Source organism: Pseudorca crassidens, chromosome 11, assembly GCF_039906515.1.
Source record: "Pseudorca crassidens isolate mPseCra1 chromosome 11, mPseCra1.hap1, whole genome shotgun sequence".
NCBI classification, from domain to species: domain Eukaryota; kingdom Metazoa; phylum Chordata; class Mammalia; order Artiodactyla; family Delphinidae; genus Pseudorca; species Pseudorca crassidens.
In genome coordinates, this window is record NC_090306.1 from 79654346 (window position 1) to 79681943 (window position 27598).

Consider the following 27598-nt stretch of genomic DNA (forward strand, 5'->3'; position numbering starts at 1 on the left):
TTTGGAAAGAGGAATTTGGTATTTTAGGGTGGTGGAGAGATAACCCTCAGAGGCTGGAGACTCCACAGCTTTTTAGTATTTTGCACTAAGTGTGAGATTAATCTTCATTCACCCACTCTCATGTTTAAGCAACCTTCCTTTAGCCCCCTTCTATATGCAATGAATTATACAAGGTGATGTGGGTGCAGCGGTGATGAAGACAGAAACATTCACAGCTGAAGGAAGGTCTCAAGTATTTAAACAATAAATACTACATAAAATGAGAGTGCAGTGGAAGCAGTAAGGTAGAAGTGACCAGCTGCTGGGGTCGCAGGGAGAGGGAGTATGGGAAGCTTCATGGAGGAAGCAGGTCTTTGAACTGGATCTTAAAGAATCCAGTTTATTGGGAATTCGATCTGCTTTAAAACGTACACACTTGTGTATGTATTTATATAATTGGTATAGGTAATCTTGCCTGGTTGTGACTGTGCATTGAGAAAAATGGGGTAAGAAGACCAAACAGACAAAAAAACCAAAGCCGTGATCAAGTTTCCTGTGTTAAATTAGCATTTAGCACTCACATTTACCATTCATCTATCATTTTGTCGAGTTATTACCAGTAAATAATTACAGAAAATAACCCTTGAATACAGGTCAATCATTATCAGCAAATATTTTATTGTGAGCCAGCAAGTTCTTGACACTGTCATTTTAGGTCCAATGGGCTTTGTGTAATTTTTGGTTAGGTACAGACCCTTAAAAGAATTTGTAGAGGCAGGGATAAGATGCAAGAGATACCAGAAAACTGTGAATCAGTATGAAGGGGAAGGGAACACAGGCACTACATATGACACATGGAAATGTACATAGGTTTAGATTAGGGGGCTTGATTTTCAGAGAAGCTTCTCTGAGAGGTACTATTTGGAACCTAGATTCGTAGAGTTCTTGGAAATGCTTGGGAGTTGGCATCTCAGGTATAGCTATTAAGTCATGTTGGAAGAGCATGGGCTATTTCATAGTCTGGCAAGGAGAATTCTCAGCAAGGAAAGATTGAATGAAAGTTTCACAGAAAGCGGCAGAGGCTGGCTGAGCGCTCAGGCTTGTCTGACGTCTGTCCTTCTCCCACAGCTCCATCCTGCCTCTCTGAGAATGCAGGGAGGAGTCAGAATCCTATGATGCTGTCCAATTTACAGCTTAGAATCAGGGTTGCCCAGGATCAGCTAGGAAGCAGAAGGTGTTTGTTTTCAGCACCCTGGCTCCTCTGTGGTGTGTCTCTCTTCTCTTTGGCATATATTTTCTCACATCCTCTTATAACCTATTCACAGTGGAGTGTCAGGAAGACTCATACTATTTTAAAATATACATTTTAAACTCTAAAGGCATTCTTATACAGTAACAATTCAAGTTGTACAAAAAGGATATAAAATGCAAAGTAACTCTCCCTCTTTTCCGAAACCTTTAATCCTCATTTTTAAAAAAGTATCTTTTGGGGACTTCCCTGAAGGTCCAGTGGTTAAGACTCTGTGCTTCCAATGCAGGGGGCGTGGGTTCCATCCCTGGTTGGGGATCTAAGATCCCACATGCTGTGGGGCGTGGCCAAAAAAAAAAAAAACACAACTTAAAAAAAGTATCTTTCTAGACATTTTATTTGGACATACTAGCACACACAGATACATCATTTTTTATTTAAGTGGACTCATTTAATATATGCATTTTCTGTAACCTTTCTATAATTAGCTTGTGAATTAAAAGCTAATTAATAGCTTTTCCTACTACTACATAGTTCTGTCTTATTTTTTAAATCAGCAGAATAGTCTCTGTACTACTTCTACATGATTCTTATTGAATAATATTTAAGTTTATTTTCTTAATCCTTTGCTATTTACTACACACTCTGCTGCAGAGAGCATCCTTGTAGCCATCTGCAGAATTGTGGAGGAGTTATTTGTAGGGTATTTGCAGTGGAGTTCCTAGGTCAGAAAAGTTAGATAGATATTGCTGAACTGTCCTCCAGAAAGGCTGTACTTATTTTCATTCTGTCCACAGTGTATGCAAATTCTTTTTTTCTGAGTATTTTTCTTTTTAAAGAGGATCCTGGACTTAGGGCCAGAGAAGAAGGCAAAGAGGAGAGAGCCTGCTAAAAATAAGTGGTGGCCAAGAGAAATGAAAACATATGTTCACACAAAAACTTGGACATAGCAGCACTGTTCATAACAGCCAAAAAGTGGAAACAACCCAAATGTCCATCAGCTGTTGAATGGATTAACAAAATGTGGTATATACGTACAGTGGAATACTATTCAGCAATAAAAGGAGTGAAGGAGTAATACATGCTATAACATGAATGAGCCTTGAAAGCATTATGCTACGTGAAAGAAAACAGTCACAAACACCACACATATTTATATCAAATGTCCAGGATAGGCAAATCCACAGAGATAGAAAGTGTAATAGTGGTTTTGCTTAGGCCTGGGGAGGTAGGTGGGAGGGGGATTTGGGAAGTGTCTGCTAAGAGGTATAGGGTTTCTTTTGAGGGGGTCGAAAATATTCTAAAATTAGACTGTGGTGATGGTTACACAAGTCTGTGAGTATGCTAAAAACCATTGAATTGTACACTTTAAATGAGTGAATTTTATGGTGTGTGAATTATATATCAATTAAGCTGTTGGAAAAAAAAAAGAGTGGTGGCAGAACGCATGGAATGGAATGGAAAGGATGAAGATGTGGCCATTAGCATGGGCCTGTGGGACAGACAGGAAGACACTGTTATAGCCATGTGGCAGGGAATTTGGATGCGGAAGACATTCCTCTGAGTAACACCGAGCTGAGCGTTCAGGTGGCTGATGGTAGCCAGCTGGAGAGGTGGATGGTGGGTTTTCTTCCCCCCCAGCAGAATGGGGACAAGAGGCAGTTATCACATGCCCTGGGCAGGGTGAGAATGGGGGTTAGGACACTGAATTACTAACTTGTTGTCCTTGTTCAGTCCTTCGAATACACAGAAGATACTGTTCTCCTGGAAGGCAGTAATAGTTTCCTTTGCTGACCTAGAAATGCCTGCTGTGCTCCAGCGTTTGGAAAAGGAAGGTCAGGGAGAGGAAGCTGAGCTCAGCTGCTGAGTCAAGGAGAAGGGGAGGAAGACCTAGGGTCACAAAGGACAATAAGGCCCTCGTTTGTGAATAAGAGCAAGTAGTCAGTTTTAAATCAGCAATTAAGCTTTTTCTACACAGTGGAAGTGACTGTTCTTTTGGAATGTGTTTGCTAGTAAATACCATGCTAAGAATGTTTAAAAGGAAGTTATGATTTTAAGTGGCCTATGAGTTGCACTGATTGATAAAATTTCACTCGAGGGAAAGAGGGTTAATTTTGCAGTAAACACTGAAAAGTAAAGGAAAATTAACACACCTTTCTGTGAAAGCCCAGTTTTCTTTGTAATTGTGGCTTTTTGAACATGCTCTTTACTTCTCATTCACTACTGTGACTCTGTAGCACAGATTAGATCGAACTGTAACGTCCGAAACCTTCTTAATTACTTGTAGGTCCGAAGTTTTTGGCTTCGAAAAGAGCTGAAGTAGGTCTCCATGGTTCTGTTTTGAAGGTTAATCGTCTTTAGGTGGCTACGACTGGTTTACCAGCAGTTTACTTTAGAAGCCCAGGACAGCACATGTGTGGATCGGTGTAGATCCTAATGGCAAAATTCTTCTGTGTCAGGTAGAAGTCTTTCGCTTTGTCACTGTATTTGATTCACTACCCTGACTGTGCTTTGTTCTCCAGAAAATTCATAGAAGTATATATGATGGATAGTAGACTGTTAGTCTTGGTGCTTGATTAGGATGTAAACAGGCATCTCATCCACTTTTAAACCTTCCCAAGAGGTAACTTTTCCTCTGATTTTATTTGACTTTCTAAAGAACCTTTAGCATTGAGAGAAAATTTGGTCGATGATTCAGAGTGTAAGGGAGGGGGAGGGAGCGATTCTGGCACATGTGCACAAGTTGAATAACAGCTGGTGGATATTTTTATATTTACTGCTCTTCTTAGTCCAAGGCCTGTAGTTAACTAGGGGGTAACTAAGCTCAGCTACACTTATCAAACTTAGAGGTTTTAGTTTGAATATGTCACTATTTAGGCCTTTGGGAAAACTTAAGTGTGTTTAGCTGATGGTAGAAATGCAAACCTCCTCTCATGGAATTCCCTCTCATTCAATAAACGAAGAAGAAACTTTTAACAGGTCAAACTGAGATAATTAAAATTGCTCTTTATTTCTGGCTATTAACCAAATCCTAACCACTGCACATAGCTACACAGGGTTTTTGTTTGGTTTTGGCTTGTTTTACTTTTTGGTTCGTTTCTCTTAAATGTATTTTAAGGGTAATCAGTTATGGCCTGTATTAGAATTCCTTCTTGTGTTCTTGAATTAGCATTCTGGAAGTAGCAATGAATTCACAGGAGGACTCAAGAATGTAAGAGATCATATGTCGATTATATCTCAATTTTAAAAATTAATTAAAAAACCCAACTAGAACAAATACAAGAGCAAGGTGTTTCTACCACTTACTGAGTTGGAGGTAGAAACTTTCATCCTTTGCCAACCCACTTGGAAATCGTGAGTGTGAGCTGTCATGACAACTTCAAAGCACAGCTTGTTCTCTTGGTGGCAGAGCCAAAACATTTAAATTATGCGTGAACAACTATTATAGGTTAGCGTAGACAAGTGAGTGAGAGTCTTACTTTGCTGGTTGATGATACTGCACATATTTAGATTGAGCTAAATATCAAAATTGCCACAAGCCAAGATATACTCATTGATGAGGAGTTTCTTTAACCTTCTCAGTGTCTGATAGATGTTTCATGGAAAGCAAAACCCCTTCTGTCATTTTCTTTTTTTAAACCACAGATTGAGGAAGCAATGAGATAGAAATACTACTCTGAACTTGGTTCTAACCAGCGAGAAAAACTGTTTCTTGAAATAGAATTGACTAAAATCTTGGGAGGGAAGTAACCATGATAGTATTGTTTTGTAACTGCAAAAGAAAGGAAAGTGAGGTGTAACCATATAGTAATGTTGACTTTAGGAAAATATACATTTAGAGAAAGGATAGGTATTTTTCAATGTCCAGAGACTTGAAAAGTGAAAACAGTACAAAAAGAAAGGGGGAAAGAAAGAGAAAGAAAGAAAGAAAAAAAATTCTGACAGCAAAAGTTACAATTTGGGGGGATGAGGAAGAAAAAAGGATAGAACCATTTCAAGAACAAGGACTTTTTGATGGGCTTGGATATTAAGAGAACATGTACGGAAGATTGAAAGGCAAGCACATGCTCAAGGACAAATGCAGAAAAGTGGTATAAAACCAGTAAGAAAATATCTGCAAAGCTCAAGTCCAGACTGAACTGAGGCTGGAGAGAATGCTGAAGACAACAGAAAAGGGCTCTTTAAAGCTATGTTCCAAACAAGAAGAACAAGTAAAGGCTAAGCTCATTGCTTGGGGCAGATGGAATAATGTTAACATGATGAAAAGCAGACCTACTCAACTACTTGGTTCCTCTCTTCCTCTGTCAAAGAGAGTGATCTTCACACTGGAATGTGTAACATAAACATGGTTAAGAATAAATTGAAGCACGCAGGATCAGTGATGATAATAATAGTTGCAATTATAATTTGTTGAGTTTCTACTCAGGACTGAGTATTAAGGTTTTTTGTTTTTTTCCAAGGGCTTATGGCAGCTTTGCATGGTAGGTATTATTGTCATCAACCCCATTTTACAGGTGAGAACACCGAGGCTCAGGAAGATTTAGTAACAAGCCTGAAGTTACATAGCCAGTAAGAGATGGGCTAAAATTCAGATTCAGGCCTGACTCTTTGCCTGGACACCCTGATTCCCATGCCTTTCAGCCCCTAGCTGTGTTAAATAGGATTGTGTCTTTCAGCTTAAGTTATGTTCTAAGACACATAAACAAACAAAAATCCAGTAGATGTTATTGAAAAGCCACAGTGGGTAATCGCAGGGGAAACAAGGAAAATGGAATATCAAAGCGATGAAAAACAAAGACTGTCTTAATTTCTTTTTTAAAGGTTCACCTTAGACTATCTAGAGCAAAGAGCTGGCTGTTGATCGTCAGCACACTTGAGATTTTGTTCTGCAAGTGAACAGTTGTAAATGGAAGTAAGCATCCTTAGGAGGCAGCAGAGGTTCACAAAGCATCCCAAGTGAGACTCTTCCCTCCTGGCCTCCCTTCCTTCCTAATTATTTAACTGGTAACCCTATCATTTGACAGAGTCCCGTATGGCTTATAAACAAGTTGAATTAATCTAGGCTCAGTTGAGTAGATTCATATTTGTTTGAACTACTTTATACAGATTATTGACTTTAGACAAACAGGCTTTAGTGAAATTAAAATACCGTATTTATGGCATTTCCCCTGTCTATCCATATAGCAGCTCTGTAAAAAAAAGGAAATGAAGTTTTTTTTGGCCTGAATTGTTCTTGCTAAACCCCTGTGGTTTCTGGTATTTACTGCCTTCTAAGTGCTTATGAATTATCTATGTCAGCGTTCCTCAAGCTGTTTTCTCAAGAACTCTATAGATGTTGGAAAAGTTAATAGGTGTCATCTCACGAAAGCACAGTTTGGGAAATGCTGATCTGTGTAATAATTTGTTCTTAAACTTTGCCAGGGATAGACATCAAGTTCATTGATCTGTGATTTAGGGAATCAAACTCTTTAATCATTTTTAAAATCTGGGCTGGGTTGTCTGCCTTCTCTTTGATTGCTCGGAGTATTCCACATCTTTATACCTGTCAGTTCATTCAGCTCCTAGAATATAATTTACCTTGGCTTGGTGACTTGAAGTCCTTTAAAGGAATTAGGCATATTCTTACTTTTGAGGGGCTTTAACCCTTATTTATGCTTTACCTTTTGAGGTTTGAGGAGGAATTAGATCTGGCATGCAGAGTGTCTGATGGCTTAAAGTAGGAACAGTAATTGAAGTTACAAATAAAGAGATTTCACATGAATATAATGAAGTGCTTTCTAATAATTTGGAGGGGCCAGGCAGAGATTAGATTATATCTGGTAGAGATATAAAGAGGAGATTCATACATTTAATGGGATGTTAGAGAAGCTAACCTTCTCACACTAAGATTTCATGATTACAGACATGTTCGTTTCATATACAGTCAAAAATAGGATAGCCCTTGGATACTGTCAAAATCTTAGAAATCAAAGACTATTTTGTTATGGTACCATTATTATCCAAGAAAAGTATGTGCAGTCTCAAGCTCTGAAGAGTAACTGCTGCCTTGGTTATTCAGAGGGGATGGGTGGCTGGGCAGTGGACCTATTTTAGGGCCCCTTCAGTTTATTACTGTGAAATGATTGGTTATCACCACTGCCTGCTCTTCCAATAGCACTGTTCTAAGTGGTTTTGTTTTTATTGATTGTTAAAGAAGAGAAATCAAATTCTGGTTAGGACCCTATTTGAATATAACGTGACTGTGTTGAGATTAAAACTTTGCAGAAGTTTGAAATGAAATGGAATTAATTAATGGCATCGCCCTGTAGGTAGGTTGGAAGCAACACTTGTGAGATTTTTGCCAGGACAGAGAGTTGCAGTCAGTATTCATTTTTTCAAAACAAGTAGTGGTTCTTTGAAAATAGCTCATTTCCCCCCTCAGTAATGAATAAATTACCTCAAATAATGGGATTAACAGGATTGTATTTTGTTGTTGAAACAAAACATTGCCAGGAGTTATAGCTGGTATTCAGGACCAGTCTTTGGGTGAATTCCATGGCAACATCAGCATTTGAAGAATATAACAGAGAATAGGTTTATAATATTCAGTGCACACTTGGTGCTTAACAATACGAAATGAACAAGGGACTGATAAAATACAACTGTTGTTGAATAAATTTGCAAGATGAGTAATGTTGGAGTAACCATCACTGATCTTGCCTGATTATGACAATTGTGGGACATGGATTATGATGGTGTAGACAGTTATAACGTGTCTTATGGGATTTTGAAACTTTTACCGCCCTGTTCCAAAGCACTTCAGATTAGTGACCATACTGTGTTGTAAAAATGTATTCATGTGTCTCTTTCCTAGTAGATTATAAGCTCCTTGAGGGCAATTGTGCAGTGCGTCCTAGCCATGTTGCACTGTACTTGATCCCGACTGCTGCACGTAGCCACTACGCTGATGATCACAAAGCTCCAGGGGGCCATTACATCATGATGGTCCACACCCTCACATCTCCTCAGTTGTGCAGGCGTCTAGCCAAGCTCTGTGGCTGTAACCAATGCTTGCTGAATAAACAAAGGGAGGAACGAATGAACTGGCAAACTGTTTTTGCTATGTACTGGCAGACCCTTCTGGAATAGGACTGACCAGTACAGACATCGGTATCCTACTGTGCATGTGGCAAACAGGCTCTCTTTAGTGGCGCTTGTGACATTGCTGCAGTCGTGCCTCCCTTTCCTGCCAGTTTTGCAGCCCTTCCTGCCAATCTCCCCATCCTAAGATGCAGCAGCTGGTGTAGTTTCCCTCCCTCCCTCCCTCCCTCCCTTCCTCCCTTCCTCCCTTCCTCCCTTCCTTCCTCCCCCTCCTTCCCTTCCTTCTTTCCTTTCCTTCCTTGTATTTTTGGAATACCTCACACATGCCAAGCACTGTGCTAATGCTTTTGCATATATTCTGTATTTAATCATATGTAATGCTTTCAGTTTGAAAAATATTTTATTGGTCTAGAAGCAAAGACCCAGAGGTACCCAGCTCATGGTCACACAGAAATAAACAGAAAGTGCCAGGGTTCAATCCAAGTGTCTCTGGTTCCTGATTCCATGTTCCTTCTGTTACACCATGTAGCCTCCCTGGATTGAGCCTCACTCTTGCTCTTTTATTTCTCTCTGTCATTCCTGTCCTCCCTCACATGCTGTTTCCTCAACCAAAACACAGACTGGGGTGAGTCCTTGAAATAACACTTTTCAAAGGATACTGAAATTATGCTCATTTTATATGATGTCACCAAATGTTCAGCGCTGTTTAGCCCTTTGGTTAGAACTAGGCCATTTCTCACTTCGCTTATCATGACTTAGTCTTTATATTTCCTGTTTCTTCTCAGACAAGTCTGAACGCTGTGGAAGAATTCATCTTTCTGCCAGGCCAACTGTGCCGTTCTCCTCCAGTATATCCTACAGTAACTCTCCATCTTTTCTTGCAGAGGGGCAGCATTGAGGGCTGGTTGAGGTCATGGTCTCTGGAGTCAGAATGCCAGGGTGAGAACCCTGACTTTTGCTCCATGCTAGCTGTGTTACGTGGGATAAGTTACCTCTGTACCTCAGTCTCCTCTCCTGAAAAATGGAGATGAGAATGATACTGCCATCACAGGACTGTTGATTTAATCTACTTAGAGCCCTTAAAGCCAAAAGCCCATAATAAGATCTTCAATAGGGGCTTCCCTGGTGGTACAGTGGTTGAGAATCTGCCTGCCAATGCAGGGGACACAGGTTCGAGCCCTGGTCTGGGAAGATGCCACATGCCGCGGAGCAACTAGGCCCGTGAGCCACAACTACTGAGCCTGCGCGTCAGGAGCCTGTGCCCCGCAACAAGAGAGGCCGCGACAGTGAAAGGCCCACGCACCGCAATGAAGAGTGGCCCCCACACCACAATGAAGAGTGGCCCCGCTTGCCGCAACTAGAAAAAGCCCTCACACGAAACAAAGACCCAACACAGCCAAATATAAATAAATAAATAAATAAAAAATCCTTCCCTAAAAAAGAAAAGACCTTCAATAAATGTCAAGTATTATTTTGAATAAAGGCCAAGAGCCTCACTCATGGTTTAAGACTCATCCATGAACTGCTTGGGTTTCCTTGATCTTTTGCTTCCCATTCATTCTTCCTTCTCCTCTGACCTGCCATCTTCTGCCTGTTCCTCCAGTCTGTGTCTGCAAATCATCTGCCCACCCCCGAACCTGGACCTCATCTTCTGCCTCCATCTCACTCCCTGTGGGCTGTCCATGTGTGTCAGCTGGTCCCCCTTACAGAGCATCTAGAGCCTTCCAAAATCCCTTGTCTTTCATGAAATCTTTCTTACTAAGCGGGAGAGAGATGAGTAACTCCCCCGCTTGTACGTTTTCTGAACATACACCTTCACCTCACCAAAACACAGTGGTATTGATGTACGTTTGTGAAAAGAAATAATTTGATTTCACTGTTTGCTCTGTACCTAAATGTGTGTTTGGAAGATCAACATTCATTTAGAAAAGGACACTCGTTTCTGTTTGTGCCTGTTCTGAGTCCACAGCTCATGGGGAATAGAGGCTCTGACTTCAGACGTCCCAGTCCAGTGTCACCTGGCCATCTGTGGATAGTAAATTCTTGATTCAGAGAAAAGGCAATTTGAATTTAATTATCCACAAAAAAACCTAACCCCTAACATGCATTTTGAAAATGCATGTTTAATGCTTTACTCGGATCTAATAGTTGAAAGATCATCTAAAGCCTTCTCATCTTGCGTTAAGGGTTTAAAATTTCTCTGAAGTCTTAATAAATATTGACTAAAAATATTTTCCCTAGAGTAGACATAGAAAACATCCATGCTTCTTCCCACCCATCCAGCACCCCGCTCCCTCCTGAAAACTTTCCTATTTACCCCTGCATATTGTCGGCCCTACCTTGTACTTCAGGCCCTGTATTGGAGGAATGACTTTCACAGTCACATGGTAGGAACTGTTCTGGATCCTTAAGGAAAAAACTGCCACTGAATAGTGCATAGTCTTCTACTTTGGAGAGATGACAAAAATTACAGTGGTTTTGCCTGTCATTTAAAAAATAAACAGACTCTGAACCTGTCTGGATTTATTGGCTTTACAGAACCAGACTGAGAGTACACCATGCACCAAATTGTGGCAGAACAAATTCTTCTATAGGACATTGATGGTGGGTTGGGATTTTCTTCTCTTTCTTTGTGTGTCTCATTGCTGGCAATGATTTCTGAAGCATCAAGCATTTTCACCTTTGTGTAAAATTAATCAGAGGCAGACTCTTAGTGGGCTGGAGCTATTTTTCCTCTCTCTGTTGGACCAAATCCTTGTCATGGCTGCCTTATGGTGTCCTAGATAGAGGTAGGTATTCCTGAAGAGCAGCATATAGTCTGTAAAGAATGCGTTTTGGATGCCGACTGGTCAGGTTGTTTTATGTGAACCTTCAAAAATGAAACAGTGAAAGAATATAAGCATTTAGGGGCAAAAGGTGGGTCCTTATTTTTATCTTTAAGATGGAATGTGGGAGTAGGATATTTGTTAATGGAGAAGATGGGGATATTGCTTGAGCAGATGCCCTTCTTTTTGCTACATCTTAACATTTAAATTTACTTTAGTTTCCAAACTGCTCTCTTATACATAATTGAATGTTAACTTTCAGCAATCCTGTGAAGTTGTAGGAAAGATATTATCTCCAACATGCGAAGAATCATTTCTAAAGAAACCAGATTTGATCAAGTTGGCTCAGGTCTCGTGACTGAACCCAGATGGCAGTCTTCCAGTTCCTTGTGCAGTGCTTTCCCCACTAGATCAGGGAATCTCACACTTGACAATTCAGAAGGTCTGGGCTTGGGCTTAGAAATTAACACACCCCAGGAGACTGATTATGATGCAGATGTGTATTGGACCACACTTGAAAAAAACCTGCTCTACACTATATTGTATTTTGGGTTTCAGCTTCTTTTTAATTGTGATGTACTAAAAATACCACTTTTAAGGTGGAACTTTCCAGTCTTCTCTTAAGAGAAGACTGAAAAGTTCATTTAAATGTTGTAAAAATCGAAAATGATACAAGCACAAGTTTATTTATTATAACATTGCTGGTAATAGCTGAAGACGGGAACCTTTCAGATATCCATTAATAGAGGAATGATCGAATAACCAAATGGTACAATCATAAAGAGGAATAATATGAATCTAAGAAGGAATGAGGAAGACTTCTACTTTTTGCCATGAAGTTATCTTCAGGATCTGTATTAAGTGATAAAAATAAAGCAGAAAAAAAAGTGTTTACATAGTATGCTACTTGCAGGAAGGAAAATATATTTAATGTATATGTGTGTGGATACTTTAGGGTAAATTCTTAATAGAGAATTACAGCTAATAAATACAGAAGGATGCTGGAAATAGAAAACCACTATTTCACAACATCTAATGAATAATGGAGTGTGACAACAATCATTAACGGATGCTAAAATCACGAGGTGAAATTGGAGCTTTCTAATGGAGAATCAGCCTGACAACACTTGAACTCACCGAGCAATCTCAACATCGCTTCAAGTGGAACAGCTAAACACTTATACTCCTCCTGATGTGCTCTGATAGAAAAGAAACAACACCACGTGTGAATTATTCTTGCCCACACCCCCTCCGTACAAATTTGAACCAGAATCTCAAGCTTCCATATCTAAGTACCAGTTTACAGGAAATATAGGAGACAGAGGAACATGTTAAACACCACCAGGACAGTACACATCAGTCAAGTCGTAAATGTGGGATATTCTACAAAACAAATGACCCAATGTCTTCTGCAAATAAATGTTACGAGGGCGGGGGCGGGGGGGGGGGAAGGAGGGGGAACTGTTTGTTATAAGTGAAAAAGACTTAAGAGACCTAGAAACAAATTCAGTGTATGAACCTTGTTTGGAATTTGATTTGAACAAACGAACTATAAAAATGCCTTTCTTTTTTAAACAACAGGAGAGAATGAGATTTTCTGTTTACTGCATGTTATTAAGAAATGATTGATAATTTTATTGATTCTGATAGTGGTATTGTGATTATTTTTCTAAAGCCCTTACCTATTAGAAACATTTGCTCTTGAATTGATGTGATGCCTGAGATTTTCTTTTAAAATACTCCATCAAAAGGAAAAAAAAATGTGCTTAGGCAAATAGAAGAAATCGGAATGGTAGAATGTAATCACTGTTGAATCTGGGTGATGTGTTCATGGGGGTTGTTTATAGTTTTCTCTCTACTTTGTTGTATATGGGAAATTTACATAGTAAAAAAGATTAAGTTGTGCTATTTTAGAGGCAGAATCCTGGCAAAAGGCCTGAATTGTAGCCTCTATTTGTATAACTCAGGGAGAGTCATGGCTACTCACTCCTTTTCCTCCTCCTTCCCTTCCTTTTTACATTTCTTCAGTTCCTCTGTTTCTTCAAAAATTATTTACTGAACCACATTTTGCAACAGGCACTATTCTGGTGCTACCAGCCTTACAAGATATAGAGACTCTTACTATTCTTACTTTACAGATGAGGAAACTGAAGCTGAGAGGGGTTAAGTGTCTTGCCCATAAGCCCACATCTGCCTGTCACCAAAATCTGAGCTCTTATGCATTTTGTGCTGCTTCCCAGGAATAGTCCTTTCATTTTATAGTTTTTTAATTTCAATTTTGTTTATGGATAAATTTTTCACAATGAGTAAATGAGGATAGATCAAGTGGAGTAGCATCTGTATATTACTTGCGTGTGAGAAAGATGTAAGATATCTTTCTTATCGTGATAATTACAAAGACCTAATCAAAGGCAAAGTGGCGATGAAAGAGAAATCCATAGCAACTTTCTTAATATTCATAAAAAAGGAAAACTCTGTGAATTGTAACTTTAAGCCACAAAATAAGGTTTATTTATGCTTGTTCTTCAGTGTCATGTATTTGATCGTCTTCTTACTAGAAACGAAGGCCAGAAAAAAAAAGGCTGATTAATTTCTTTTGCGTTTGTACAATACTTTTAGGACTGATGAAATAAAGAAATCCTTTCAAACTAACAAAGCAAACAAATAAAATCTTGAGCTTCCCACGGGCCACTGTTTGCTTTACTGTCTTGCAAAATTATTTTGGCATTTGTAAAACGCTGTTGTGCCCGTGGACATGTGCAGTCATGACACTGTCATCTGTCATGTGTGATGCTCTAGTTGTAAGATATAGCAGTCATCAGTCAGGGAACAAGAGCGAGAGCTTCCCTGAGTTCCTGCTGCCGGGCGTCTGTGAATCATAGCCTCTGCTTTACAAGATTTAGTGTGACTTTCCAAAACACCGGCTGTGTGCTGCTTCCACGTAATGATTTATGCCCTCGAGCTGTCTGACCAGAATCTTAGAAAATTAGACTGATGGGTCTGACATTGTTGTTTCCTTCAAGAATCAAGGCACTAAATTCAGTCAAGCTGAATGAAAAAATTTTACCCATATCCAGGGCATGCTGGTGAGGTCATCAAAAATGGATGAATAGTAAATACTGTCAGTATTTATTGAATGTACTGGATGCCAGGAGCTCTGCTAAGCCCTTTAAATACATAATTGCGTTTAACCCTCTCAGTAATCCCATTTTAAAGCAGAAGTGGCTGAGGCACAGAGAGGTTATGTGACTTGCCCAAGGTTACACACTTAGTAAGTGGCAGAGCTGTTAGTAAGTGGCAGTCTCAGAGCACCAGCAGAAAGATGTGAACACCCAGTAATCCACACTGCCATGACTTGTCCCTCTGAATTTTCAGGGCACCTTAAAAACCTTTGTGTGTGACAGAGCTCCATTTTACAGTGTTACAGATGTCTGGAGCCAAGCAGAAAGAGATGAAGAGACTGATAAAAGTACACGTGGCAAATCTTTGGTATTTGGTATTAGATACACAGAGTTGGTATTAGAACACAGAGTCCCAGAATGATTACTGTCTAGCGGGAAAGCCAGCTGGCCTGGCTACCGTGCAAGATGGTTAAAGGACATAAGCATGGATATTCATTCAAGACTGTCAGAAATTAGTTCACAAGTGAAATGAAAACCAAGGGCAAAGATACAATCTTGGTATAAATTTTAAAACCTGTCCTGATTAATGAAAGGGATGTCTATTTCTTATCAACTTATTAGAAAAGCATGGAACCTGCTTGCTTTAAAATTCTAAAACCTCTTCAGGCCCAACTCAGTATTCATTATTAATGTGGTGTACTTTTCTCAAAAGAATAATATTTTCACAAATGCTATTCCTGGCTTCAGTCACATATAGAAACATTGGAATGAGCACAACATGGTGTTTTGCTTTTTTTTTTTCATAGGAACTGTATTTGATAATGCATATGCTACAAACACCTCTAAAAATAATTTGCAATTGGCAGGCTGTTTCTTTAGTGTCTTCTCCTAGTCTTGGAGAGGAAGATTTAAAATTTAAATTTGATAAACTTGGTACCATGGGGAGTAAGGAGGAGAAATTTTGCCAGCTTATAGGATCAGAATATGCGTTAGTATTTATGTAATAATGGAGAGTGACTCAACGTGATTTTTCCCTGGCTAACATCAGAAATAAAAATAAAAATGTTGTCGCCTCCAGAGGGTGGTAGGCTCGAGTCAGCCACTGGTATGCATGACCTATGAGTCACCCACTGGTACCTTCCTCATCTTCCCAATCCTTGACCTGTGGGTTAGAAGTCAAGGATGCTTTTTTGGGGCATCCTTCATAGCTTCTTTTACCCTTTGGTATTTTTTTTTGAATTTTATTTTATTTTATTTTTATACAGCAGATTCTTATTAGTTATCTATTTTATACATATTATCATATATATGTCAATCCCAATCCCCCAATTCATCCCACCACCAGCCTCCCCCCCCGACCCCAGGCTTTCCCCCCTTGGTGTCCATATGTTTGTTCTCTACATCTGTGTCTCTATTTCTGTCTTGCAAACCGGTTCACCTGTACCATTTTTCTAGATTCCACGTATATGCGTTAATACACGATACTTGTTTCTCTCTTTCTGACTTACTTCACTCTGTATGACAGTCTCTAGATCCATCCACGTCTCTACAGATGACCCAATTTCGTTCCTTTTTATGGCTGAGTAATATTCCGTTGTATATATGTACCACATCTTCTTTATCCATTCATCTGTCGATGGGCATTTAGGTTGCTTCCATGACCTGGCTATTGTAAGTAGTGCTGCACTGAACATTGGGGTGCATGTGTCTTTTTGAATTATGGTTTTCTCTGGGTATATGCCCAGTAGTGGGATTGCTGGACCATATGGTAATTCTATTTTTAGTTTTTTAAGGAACCTCCATACTGTTCTCCATAGTTGCTGTATCAATTTACATTCCCACCAACAGTGCAAGAGGATACCCTTTTCTCCACACCCTCTCCAGCATTTATTGTTTGTAGATTTTCTGATGATGCCCATTCTAAGCGGTGTGAGGTGATACCTCATTGTAGTTTTGATTTGCATTTCTCTAATGATTAGTGATGTTGAGCAGCTTTTCATGTGCCTCTTGGCCATCTGTATGTCTTCTCTAGAGAAGGTCTTCTGCCCATTTTTTGCTTGGGTTGTTCGTTTTTTTAATATTGAGCTGCATGAGCTGTTTATATAATTTGAAGTTTAATCCTTTGTCCGTTGATTCATATGCAAATATTTTCTCCCATTCTGTGGGTTGTCTTTTCATCTTTCTTATAGTTTCCTTTGCTGTGTAAAAGCTTTTAAGTTTCATTAGGTCCCATTTGTTTATTTTTGATTTTATTTCCATCACTCTAGGAGGTGGGTCAAAAAAGATATTGCTGTGATTTATGTCAAAGAGTGTTCTTCCTATGTTTTCCTCTAAGAGTTTTATAGTGTCCGGCCTTACATTTAGGTCTCTAATCCATTTTGAATTTATTTTTGCGTATGTTGTTAGGGAGTGTTCTAATTTCATTCTTTTACATGTAGCTGTCCAGTTTTCCCAGCACCACTTACTGAAGAGACTGTCTTTTCTCCATTGTATATCCTTGCCTCCTTTGTCATAGATTAGTTGACCATAGGTGCGTGGGTTCATCTCTGGGCTTTCAATTTTGTTCCATTGATCTATATTTCTGTTCTGTGCCAGTACCATATTGTCTTGATCACTGTAGCTTTGTAGTATAGTCTGAAGTCAGGGAGCCTGATTCCTCCAGCTCCATTTTTTTCCCTCAAGATTGCTTTGGCTATTCGGGGTCTTTTGTGTCTCCATACAAATTTTAAGATTTTTTGTTCTAGTTCCATAAAAAATGCCATTGGTAGTTTGATAGGGATGGCATTGAATCTGTAGATTGCTTTGGGTAGTATAGTCATTTTCACAATATTGATTCTTCCAATCCAAGAACATGGTATATCACTCCATCTGTTTGTGTCATCTTTGATTTCTTTCATCAGTGTCTTATAGTTTTCTGAGTATAGGTCTTTTACCTCCTTAGGTAAGTTTATTCTTAGGTATTTTATTCTTTTTGTTGCAATGGTGAATGGGAGTGTTTCCTTACTTTCTCTTTCAGATTTTTCATCATTAGTGTATAGGAATGCAAGAGATTTCTGTGCATTAATTTTGTATCCTGTAACTTTACCACATTAATTGATTAGCTCTAGTAGTTTTCTGGTAGCATCTTTAGGATTCTCTATGTACAGTATCATGTCATCTGCAAACTGCCAGTTTTACTTTTTCTTTTCCAATTTATATTTCTTTTTTTTCTCTGATTGCCATGGCTAAAACTTCCCAAACTATGTTGAATAATAGTGGTGAGAGTGGACATCCTTGTGTTGTTCCTGATCTTAGAGGAAATACTTTCAGTTTTTCACCACTGAGAATGATGTTTGCTGTGGGTTTGTCATATATGACCTTTATTATGTTGAGGTAGGTTCCCTCTATGCCCACTTTCTGGAGAGTTTTTATCATAAATGGGTGTTGAATTTTGTCAAAAGCTTTCTCTGCATCTATTGAGATGATCATATGGTTTTTCTCCTTCAATTTGTTAATATGGTGTATCACACTGATTGATTTGCGTGTACTGAAGAATTCTTGCATCCCTGGGATAAATCCCACTTGATCATGGTGTATCATCCTTTTATGTGTTGTTGGATTCTGTTTGCTAGTATTTTTTTTTTTTGCGGTACGCGGGCCTCTCACTGTTGTGGCCTCTCCCGTTGCGGAGCACAGGCTCTAGACGCGCTGGCTCAGTGGCCATGGCTCACGGGCCTAGCCGCTCCGCGGCATGTGGGATCTTCCCAGACCAGGGCATGAACCCGTGTCCCCTGCATTGGCAGGTGGACTCTCAACCACTGTGCCACCAGGGAAGCCCTGTTTGCTAGTATTTTGTTGAGGATTTTTGCATCTGTATTCATCAGTGATATTGATCCGTAATTTTCTTTGTTTGTAGTATCTTTGTCTGGTTTTGGTATCAGGGTGATGGTGGCCTCATAGAATGAGTTTGGGAGTGTTCCTTCCTCTGCAATTCTTTGGAAGAGTTTGAGAAGGGTGGGTGTTAGCTCTTCTCTAAATGTTTGATAGAATTCACCTGTGAAGCCATCTGGTCCTGGACTTTTGTTTGTTGGAAGATTTTTTTTTTTTTTTTTTGGCGGTACGCGGGCCTCTCACTGTTGTGGCCTCTCCTGTTGCAGAGTACAGGATCCGGACGCACAGGCTCAGCGGCCATGGCTCACGGGCCCAGCTGCTCCGCAGCATGTGGGATCTTCCTGGACCAGGGCACGAACCCGTGTCCCCTGCATCGCCAGGCAGACTCTCAACTACTGCACCACCAGGGAAGCCCTGTTGGAAGATTTTTAATCGCAGTTTCAATTTCATTGCTTGTGATTGGTCTGCTTATATTTTCTGTTTCTTCCGGGTTCAGTCTTGGAAGGTTATGCCTTTCTAAGAATTTGTTCATTTCTTTCAGGTTGTCCATTTTATTGGCATAGAATTGCTCATAGTAGTCTCTTAGGATGCTTTGTATTTCTGCAGTGTCTGTTGTAACTTCTCCTTTTTCATTTCTAATTTTATTGGTTTGAGTCCTCTCCCTCTTTTTCTTGATGAGTCTGGCTAATGGTTTATCAATTTTGTTTATCTTCTCAAAGAGCCAGCTTTTAGTTTTATTGATCTTTGCTATTGTTTTCTTTGTTTCTATTTCATTTATTTCTGCTCTGATCTTTATGATTTCTCTCCTTCTGCTAACTTGGGGTTTTGTTTGTTCTTCTTCTTCTAATTCCTTTAGGTGTAAGGTTTATTTGAGATTTTAATTGTTTCTTGAGGTAGGCTTGTATAGCTATAAACTTCCCTCTTAGAACTGCTTTTGCTGCATCCCATAGGTTTTGGATTGTCGTGTTTTCATTGTCATTTGTCTCTAGGTATTTTTTGATTTCCTCTTTGATTTCTTCAGTGATCTCTTGGTTAATTAGTAACGTGTTGTTTAGCCTCCATGTGTTTGTGTTTTTCACGTTTTTTTCCCCGTAATTCATTTGTAATCTCATAGTATTGTGGTCAGAAAAGATGCTTGATATGATTTCAATTTTCTTAAATTTACTGAGGCATGATTTGTGACCTAAGATGTGATCTTTCCTGGAGAATGTTCTGTGCGCACTTGAAAAGAAAGTGTAATCTGCTGTTTTTGGATGGAATGTCCTATAAATATCAATTAAATCTATCTGGTCTATTGTGTCATTTAAAGCTTCTCTTTCCTTATTTATTTTCATTTTGGATGATCTGTCCATTGGTGTTAGTGAGGTGTTAAAAGTCCCCCACTATTATTGGGTTACTGTCGATTTCCTCTTTTACAGCTGTTAGCAGTTGCCTTATGTATTGAGGTGCTCCTATGTTGGGTGCATATATATTTATAATTGTTATATCTTCTTCTTGGATTGATCCCTTGATCATTATGTAGTGTCCTTCCTTGTCTCTTGTAACATTCTTTATTTTAAAGTCTATTTTATGAGTATTGCTACTCCAGGTTTCTTTTGATTTCCATTTGCATGGAATATCTCTTTCCATCCCCTCACTTTCAGTCTGTATGTGTCCCTAGGACTGAAGTGGGTCTCTTGTAGACAGCATATATATGGGTCTTGTTTTTGTATCCATTCAGCAAGCCTGTGTCTTTTGATTGGAGCGTTTAATCCATTCATGTTTAAGGTAATTATTGATATGTATATTCCTATGACCATTTTCTTAATTGTTTTGGGTTTGTTTTTATAGGTCATTTTCTTCTCCTGTGTTTCCCACTTAGAGAAGTTCCTTTAGCATTTGCTGTAGAGCTGGTTTGGTGGTGCTGAATTCTCTTAGGTTTTGCTTGTCTGTAAAGCTTTTGATTACTCCATCGAATCTGAATGAGGTCCTTGCCGGGTGTAGTAATCTTGGTTGTAGGTTCTTCCCTTTCATCACTTTAAGTATATCATGCCACTCCCTTCTGGCTTATAGAGTTTCTGCTGAGAAAGCAGCTGTTAACCTTATGGGAGTTCCCTTGTATGTTATTTGTCATTTTTCCCTTGCTGCTTTCAATAATTTTTCTTTGTCTTTAACTTCTGCCATTAGATTACTGTGTGTCTTGGTGTGTTTCTCCTTGGATTTATCCTGTATGGGTATCTCTGCACTTCCTGGACTTGGGTGGCTATTTCCTTTCCCATGTTAGGGAAGTTTTTGACTGTAATCTCTCCAAACATTTTCTCGGGTCCTTTCTCTCTCTCTTCTCCTTCTGGGACCCCTATAATATGTTGTTGTGTTTAATGTTGTCCCAAAGGTCTCTTTGGCTGTCTTCATTTCTTTTAATTCTTTTTTCTCTATTCTGTTCCGCAGCAGTGAATTCCACCATTCTGTCTTCCAGGTCACTTATCCGTTCTTCTGCCTCAATTATTCTGCTATTGATTCCTTCTAGTGTAGTTTTCATTTCAGTTATTGTATTGTTCACCTGTGTTTGTTTGTTCTTTTTCTTTCAATCTCTTTGTTAAGCATTTCTTGCATCTTCTTGATCTTTGCCTCTATTCTCTTTCCAAGGTCCTGGATCATCTTCACTATCGTTATTCTGAATTCTTTTTCTGGAAGGTTGCCTGTCTCCACTTCATTTGGTTGTTTTTCTTCGGCTTTATCTTGTTCCTTCATCTGGTACATAGCCCTCTGCCTTTTCATCTTGTCTGTCTTTCTGTGAATGTGGTTTTTGTTCCACAGGCTGCAGGATTGTAGTTCTTCTTGCTTCTGCTGTCTGCCCTCTGCTGGATGAGGCTATCTAAGAGGCTTGTGCAAGTTTCCTGATGGGAGGGACTGGTGGTAGATAGAGTTGGCTGTTACTCTGGTGGGCAGAGCTCAGTAAAACTTTAATCTGCTTGCCTGCTGATGGGTGCAGCTGCGTTCTCTCCCTGTTGGTTGTTTGGCCTGAGGCAACCCAACACTGGAGCCTACGTGGGCTCTTCAGTGGGCCTAATGGCGGACTCTGGGAGGGCTCACGCCAAGGAGTGCTTCCCAGAACCTCTGCTGCCAGTTTCATTGTCCTCATGGTGAGCCACAGCCATCCCCCACTTATGCAGGAGACCTTCCAACACTAGCAGGTAGGTCTGGTTCAGTCTGCCCTGGGGTCACTGCTCCTTCCCCTGGGTCCTGATGCGCACACTACTTTGTGTGTGCCCTCCAAAAGTGGAGTCTCTGTTTCCCCCAGTCCTGTCGAAGTCCTGCAGTCAAATCCCACTAGCCTTCAAAGTTTGATTCTCTAGGAATTCCTCCTCCCGTTGCCAGACCTCCAGGTTGGGAAGCCTGACGTGGGGCTCAGAACCTTCACTCCAGTGGGTGGACTTCTGTGGTATAAGTGTTCTCCAGCCTGTGAGTCACCCACCCAGGAGTTATGGGATTTGATGTTACTGTGATTGTGCCCCTCCTACCGTTTCATTGTGGCTTCTCCTTTGTCGTTGGATGTGGGGTATCTTTCTTGGTGAGTTCCAGTGTCTTCCTGTCAACGATTGTTCAGTGGCTAGCTGTGATTCTGGTGCTCTTGCAACAGGGGGTGAGAGCACGTCCTTCTGCTCTGCCGTCTTGGTTCCTGAGTAGGCACATTCTAAATGTTAATTGTGTTACCTTTGCTATGGTGGTAGATATTCTATATATATATATATTTTTTCATTTTTATCTTGATGGCCAGTTGCTCAAAATTTAGAAAAGAGTGGTAAATACCAGTGCTTTTCAATAGATTCTGAAATTTCTTTAACTTACATTTAAATTATGTAAAAATAAAGATTTCACTTCGAAGAGACAACCATTCGGAGGGATAAGTTATCCATTTGCCAGTGGATAAAGGAGACACTTTAATCAAAGAGAACATTCGTTACTCTTGAAAACCGCCTTTGATGATGAGGAGACATAAGACCGCATTTCCTCCTTAGGAAAAAATCTGGTGGATAAAGGCCCTCTCGTTCCATAGTTTGATTATTCTTAAGGGAAATGTATTTTGAAAAGCATTTGCTACATGCCCTACTATGTGCCGGGCTCTGCCAGGGGAATAATATAAAGATTACTGAGACATAGTGGAATTATTATGTACAAGACCATCCCGGCTTTTCAGATCACAGTTTGTGCAGAATTGTGTATGAGTTCTCCTTGAAAGGATACAGAGATTGTCCCATAATGCTGCTCTTGCTTAAGATGTCTTTGAAATCTCTCTTTAGAATTTGCCTTTGGAGCCATTTTGCTGAAGATTTTTTACACTGGTGGTATTTATTTTTTATTTTTTTGAATTTTATTTTATTTATTTTTTATACAGCAGGTTCTTACTAGGTATCTATTTTTTTTTTTTTTTTGCGGTACGCGGGTCTCTCACTGTTGTGGCCTCTCCCGTTGCAGAGCACAGGCTCCGGATGCGCCATGGCTCATGGGCCCAGCCGCTCCGCGGCACGTGGGATCTTCCCAGACCGGGACACGAACCCGCGTCCCCTGCATTGGCAGGCGGACTCCCAACCACTGCGCCACCAGGGAAGCCCTAGTTACCTATTTTTTACATATTAGTGTCTATATGTCAATCCCAGTCTCTCAATTCATCCCACTGCCACCACCCCGCCCACCACTTTCCCACCTTGGTGTCCATACATTTGTTCTCTACATCTGTGTCTCTATTTCTGGTATTTATTCTTGGAAGGTGGATTTGATTCGGGGGACTGGCCAAGAACTGTTCATCACTATGTCTGCCACATAGGTGACAATCAAACTGCCTAGAATAATGTTTGGTTAAAAATAAGCCAGGACCGTGAGGACTGCAGAGCATTGGCTAATTCACGCCCTTTCTAAAGGCTTTTGTTGTTAGGTGCTATGTGAGAATGCAAGCCAACTGTTGTCCATTTTTCAGATTTCTCCAGAGAAACTGAAATTCCCCATTTTGGGTGAAATCTCCCAATTTAAAATATGACAGTTGCTTACCTTTTTTTTTTAAACTCTTATGGAAACAAAACCCTAATCTCTGTTCCAAAGTTTACTTATCTTATTTAAGATAAGGACTAAAACCAAGGATGACAGTTTAAGGTATAGTTGCACATTGCACAATGCATGTTTCCTCAAAAAAGAGCATGTAGATCACATATAATTAAATCAAGTTCTAAGTGCATCGGAGATACTTGTGATCTAAAGGAGGCCCATGATGAATCCTTTTGTCTTGTAAGGAATTATTCCCAGTTTTGTTTTGATAAATTATTATTGAAGGGATAGAACAAGACTGTAGAAAGAGTAAAGAGCAAAGGCAGTGGCGTCATACAAACATGTATCATATACTACGTTTGCGACACAAATTTTGTGGACAAAACCTTAGATCATTTTTGTGCAAATTAAATCAGATAATGTATTTAATACAGTTTTGGTGAAAATTAAGTGATATATTTAAGCAAAAAAAAAAAAAAAAAGCCAGGACCATAAGTAATATGACAGGTTTTCTTGTATGTCATGTAAACTGATTTTAGAGATGAAGGCGGCTCCAAAAGAGGCATTCTGTAAGTTTTTCGCTCAAAACCAGTATCATTGGAATATGTTTGTAGCTTCCCAACAGAGTGTGGCTTTGAGAGGAGTGGTGCTCATCTGTGCATATGTTATAATATGTGTCCTTAAAGAGCCTTGTACTTACCTCTTAGTAAACCCAGTTGTTTATTTTTTCCTTTCTAATGTATGGCCTTCTACCAATTTCAGAGATATATTTCTTCCGAGAAAATGAAACAAGTTAGATCTACTCTAAGGAGACTTTAATGGGGAAAAAGTACACGTTTATACCAAGTTCTTTAAAGTTACCTAAACTGCAAACAATTGCCTCATTGTTGACTATGATTATTTTACCATGATTTAGGGGCAAATAAATTGCCCATCCATTGTTGAACATTAGAGTTAAAGAGTTCTGTGATGTGGCCTGTTGACCTCATTCAAGCATTCCACAAATACATACATCTTTTGAGGCCAACTGTATGCCAGGCATTATCAGGCACTTGTGATGATGATACAAACATGCTTCACCTCAAGGAAGCCTGATATGCAAGAATACAAACCTATGCAACAGGTAACTTGAGTGTATTTAATAGTAATATTGTCAATTATCTCTTTCCTTAAAGGATAATTTGGAGTTCTATGAAGTGGCAAGTCTCTCTCGTGCATTTGAAATATGGTTCATCCTATGACCACTGGAATGTATATACACTCTTGGGGAAACACGTCTCTGTCATAGCACCTGGTTGCCATGTGTGTGGTCCCTGAGGTCCAAGGATCAATCTCAGAGGACGTCTTTACCAAATGCTAAATAAGTCTTCGTTAGATTGATGTTCTTGGCTCTAGAGGGAGGCGCTGAGGTTGTTGTCACATTTCATCGCCTCTTAAGGATGCTATCTGGGGAAGTAGGAACAGCAGTGCCACTGGAATCAGAAGGCACACTTTCTAGTCCCAGCTCTGCTCTCTCCTTAGTTGTCACTTGACCTAAGCCTCGATTTTCTCACCTTCTAAGGGAGACCTATAACATGGTTTTATTCACAGCCTTGTGGTGGGGAATGTGAGAGATGGGGTACGTGAAAGCATTCTGGGGACTGTGGATGTGAGTCCTTGAGGTCTTCATTGTCCTGATAGTGAAGCCTTGGCTGCACTGAGATGGGAGGAGCTGTCTTGCCCTTGGAGTCCTGTAGCACTTTGTTTCGTGGCTCTTTGCCCTTAGCACTCTTCCTCCTATGGGTTATCTGTATATCTTATCTTCTGAGGTCAAGCTTTACAAGGTCAGAGATTGTAGCACTGTTCCCCTTACCCCCAAGCATTCTGTCTTCCCACTTCCTGTGTTACTAACAAAATCTCTTTATTTCCGAGTTGCCAGAGTTTTTCTCTGGGAGGCTAGGTCCATGTTTTTCTCCAGGCAGAGGCTGATAAGTGCCTGATGCAGTCATTTACTTTCAGAATGCGGTTAGTTTAACTCCAGAGTGTTACCTCGGAAGCTGAAGCTTCCAGGGAAAGGTGGTCACCCCATCTTTCCTGAGCAGGCTGTGCGTGCCGCCTTGATACACCACGCTCTGTGATAGCATGAAGGAACCAGAAGACAAAGCGTTGAACTTCCAGTAGTTTATAATTTTAGAGGTAGAACATAGGGTAATTGATTGGTTTAGAAGATACAGGGAATGACTAAGGAACACATGCAAAAAATAATGTTAAATTTAGATTTTCATTTTTGATTAACATTTTTTTAAAATTGTATAGCTTTAAAAATTGAAAGCAGAGGGCTTCCCTGCTGGCGCAGTGGTTGGGAGTCCGCCTGCTGATGCAGGGGACACGGGTTCGTGCCCCGGTCTGGGAAAATCCCACATGCTGCGGAGCGGCTGGGCCCGTGAGCCATGGCCGCTGAGCCTGCGCATCCGGAGCCTGTGCTCCGCAATGGGAGAGACCACAACAGTGAAAGACCCGTGTACCGCAAAAAAAAAAAAAAAAAAAAAAATTGAAAGCAGACCAGTGGTTGCCCTGGATTGGGCGGGGGAACAGGGTGGGAGGGAATGATGACAAAGGGGCAGACAGAGACTTTGGGGGATAACGGATATGTGTATTATCTTGGTTGTGGTAATTGTTTCACAGATATATACCTATATCAAATTGTAACAAAATGCATACCAAAATATATGCAGTTTATTGTATGTCAAGTATACTTCAGTAAGGTTGGTAAAAATTGTACAGTTTCATTATTCTGAAAGGAGGGAAATTTTGGAAAAGAGATTTTGCTGTAGAGAATAGCATTCTAGCAAAAACCAAACACAGTCCAAGTTATTATGTTTTGTTTCATTTTTTTCTTCCTTCACAAATTCTCTATTTTGGGCTAATTGGTGATTTCACAACATGTAAAAGTAGTCTGAACTCTTTAGAAGTTCTTTTAAATTTGTAATCTAGGTAGTAGACATGGTTTTAGAAAATAGTGTGCATGTTTCTTCTGTAAATTGCACACAAGCCTCCTCCACCCCTCAGGGGAGCTTGTCCCTTAATGGAATTTTGCAGGAACTCCTAAACAGTGTGGCCAGGGCCCAGGGTCTCAGAGTCGAGGATGTTGTCAGCTCTCTTATTCAAGGTCACAAAGTTATAGCCCATTTCAAAAATACTTGTGGAATTCAGCTCAGGAAGAGCTTTGCTTCTCTGGATGGAAACAGTATGTATTCTCCTTTCTGATAACTGTAACAGATGCTACTCCTTTCTTCTTTCTGGCCCTCAAGAAACTCAGAGGTAAACTTACTTGAAGCTTAGTTCTAACAGCCATAGTCTGCATACTTGTGTTCATATTTCCGCCGGTCTTGAGTTTCTATTTTATTTATATCTCCCTGTCTTAAGACTGTATATTTTTGAATATTGATACCTTTATATGTTCTTGACAGAAATCCCCTAAAATCTTTTTGTAATTGGTCAGAGAATGAAATCTATGATTTAATCTGTTGATTTTTCTTTGGGCAAGGGATACTTGGGCTAGAAAAACCAGAGATTATAGTAAATTTGAAAAACCAATATGTTTCTTTAGGTTTAAACATGATCAGTCCTCAAATTTGCCCCTGACCTTAGGAATTAACTCTCTTGGTCCCAAGTTTTAACTAGGTGTGAATTTCTTATGAACAATAATCATATTTAAACCCTCCCCCCAAAAAAGAAAAGAAAAAAGCTGAATCACTGAATTAACAGTGATTATTGATTATCAGTGTCTCCTCCAAAAGTAAAATGTTTCTCTCTCTCTCTCCCTCTCTCTCTCTCCCTCCCTCTCTCCCTCCCTCTCTCTCCCTCTCCCTGTCTCTCTCTCTCCCTCTCTCTCTCTCTCTCTCTCTCTCTCTCTCTCTCTCGCCCCCTCTCTTTCCCCTTCCCTCTCTCCCTCCCTCTCTCCCTCTCTCTCCCTCCCTCTCTCCCTCCCTCCCTCTCTCTCCCTCTCTCCCTCTCCCCTCTCTCCCTCTCTCTCTCTCTCTCTCTCTCTCTCTCTCTCTCTCTCTCTCTCTCTCTCTCTCTCTCTCTCGTCATGCAGATGGCTAACTCCAGCCCCCTCAGCCCCTTTTCTTCCTTCCCTTCACTACCACAGGAGCTGTTGAAGAAAAAAAGAAGTTAGATTAAATAAAATCCTACATTGTTTCAAAATAGAAGAAACCATGAAAATCATGCTAATAAGTTTTTCTTGTCAAGGTCCCCTTCCAGAAAAGGCTCTAGGTGGCCCCGACTGCTTGAATTTTTTCACTTAACTTTGTTACTCTGCCTAAATTTCTAGTAATTAGGTATTTTGGTAAGAATTTTCTTTCAAAAACAGAGATACTTCTGAGACTCTAAAGGTGTTAATAGTCGTATACAAGTAATTGTAGATTTTTAAAAAGCATTTTGCTCCTCACACATAGCTGGGGGCAGAAGAT

General features: G+C 40.0%; 1 protein-coding gene across 3 annotated transcripts in view; it reads left to right on the plus strand.

Moving 5' to 3' along the window:
- Positions 1–27598, plus strand: part of CRADD (CASP2 and RIPK1 domain containing adaptor with death domain) — a 194302-nt gene that overhangs the window by 98419 nt on the left and 68285 nt on the right. Inside the window, exon 4 of one of the 3 annotated variants that reach the window (XM_067697553.1) lies at positions 9094–10109. The exons of the other annotated variants lie outside the window; for them this stretch is intronic. The gene's annotated coding sequence lies outside the window, so the exon portion shown is untranslated. Of the gene's footprint in view, positions 1–9093; positions 10110–27598 lie in introns of those variants that run through there. 3 annotated transcript variants of the gene reach the window in all.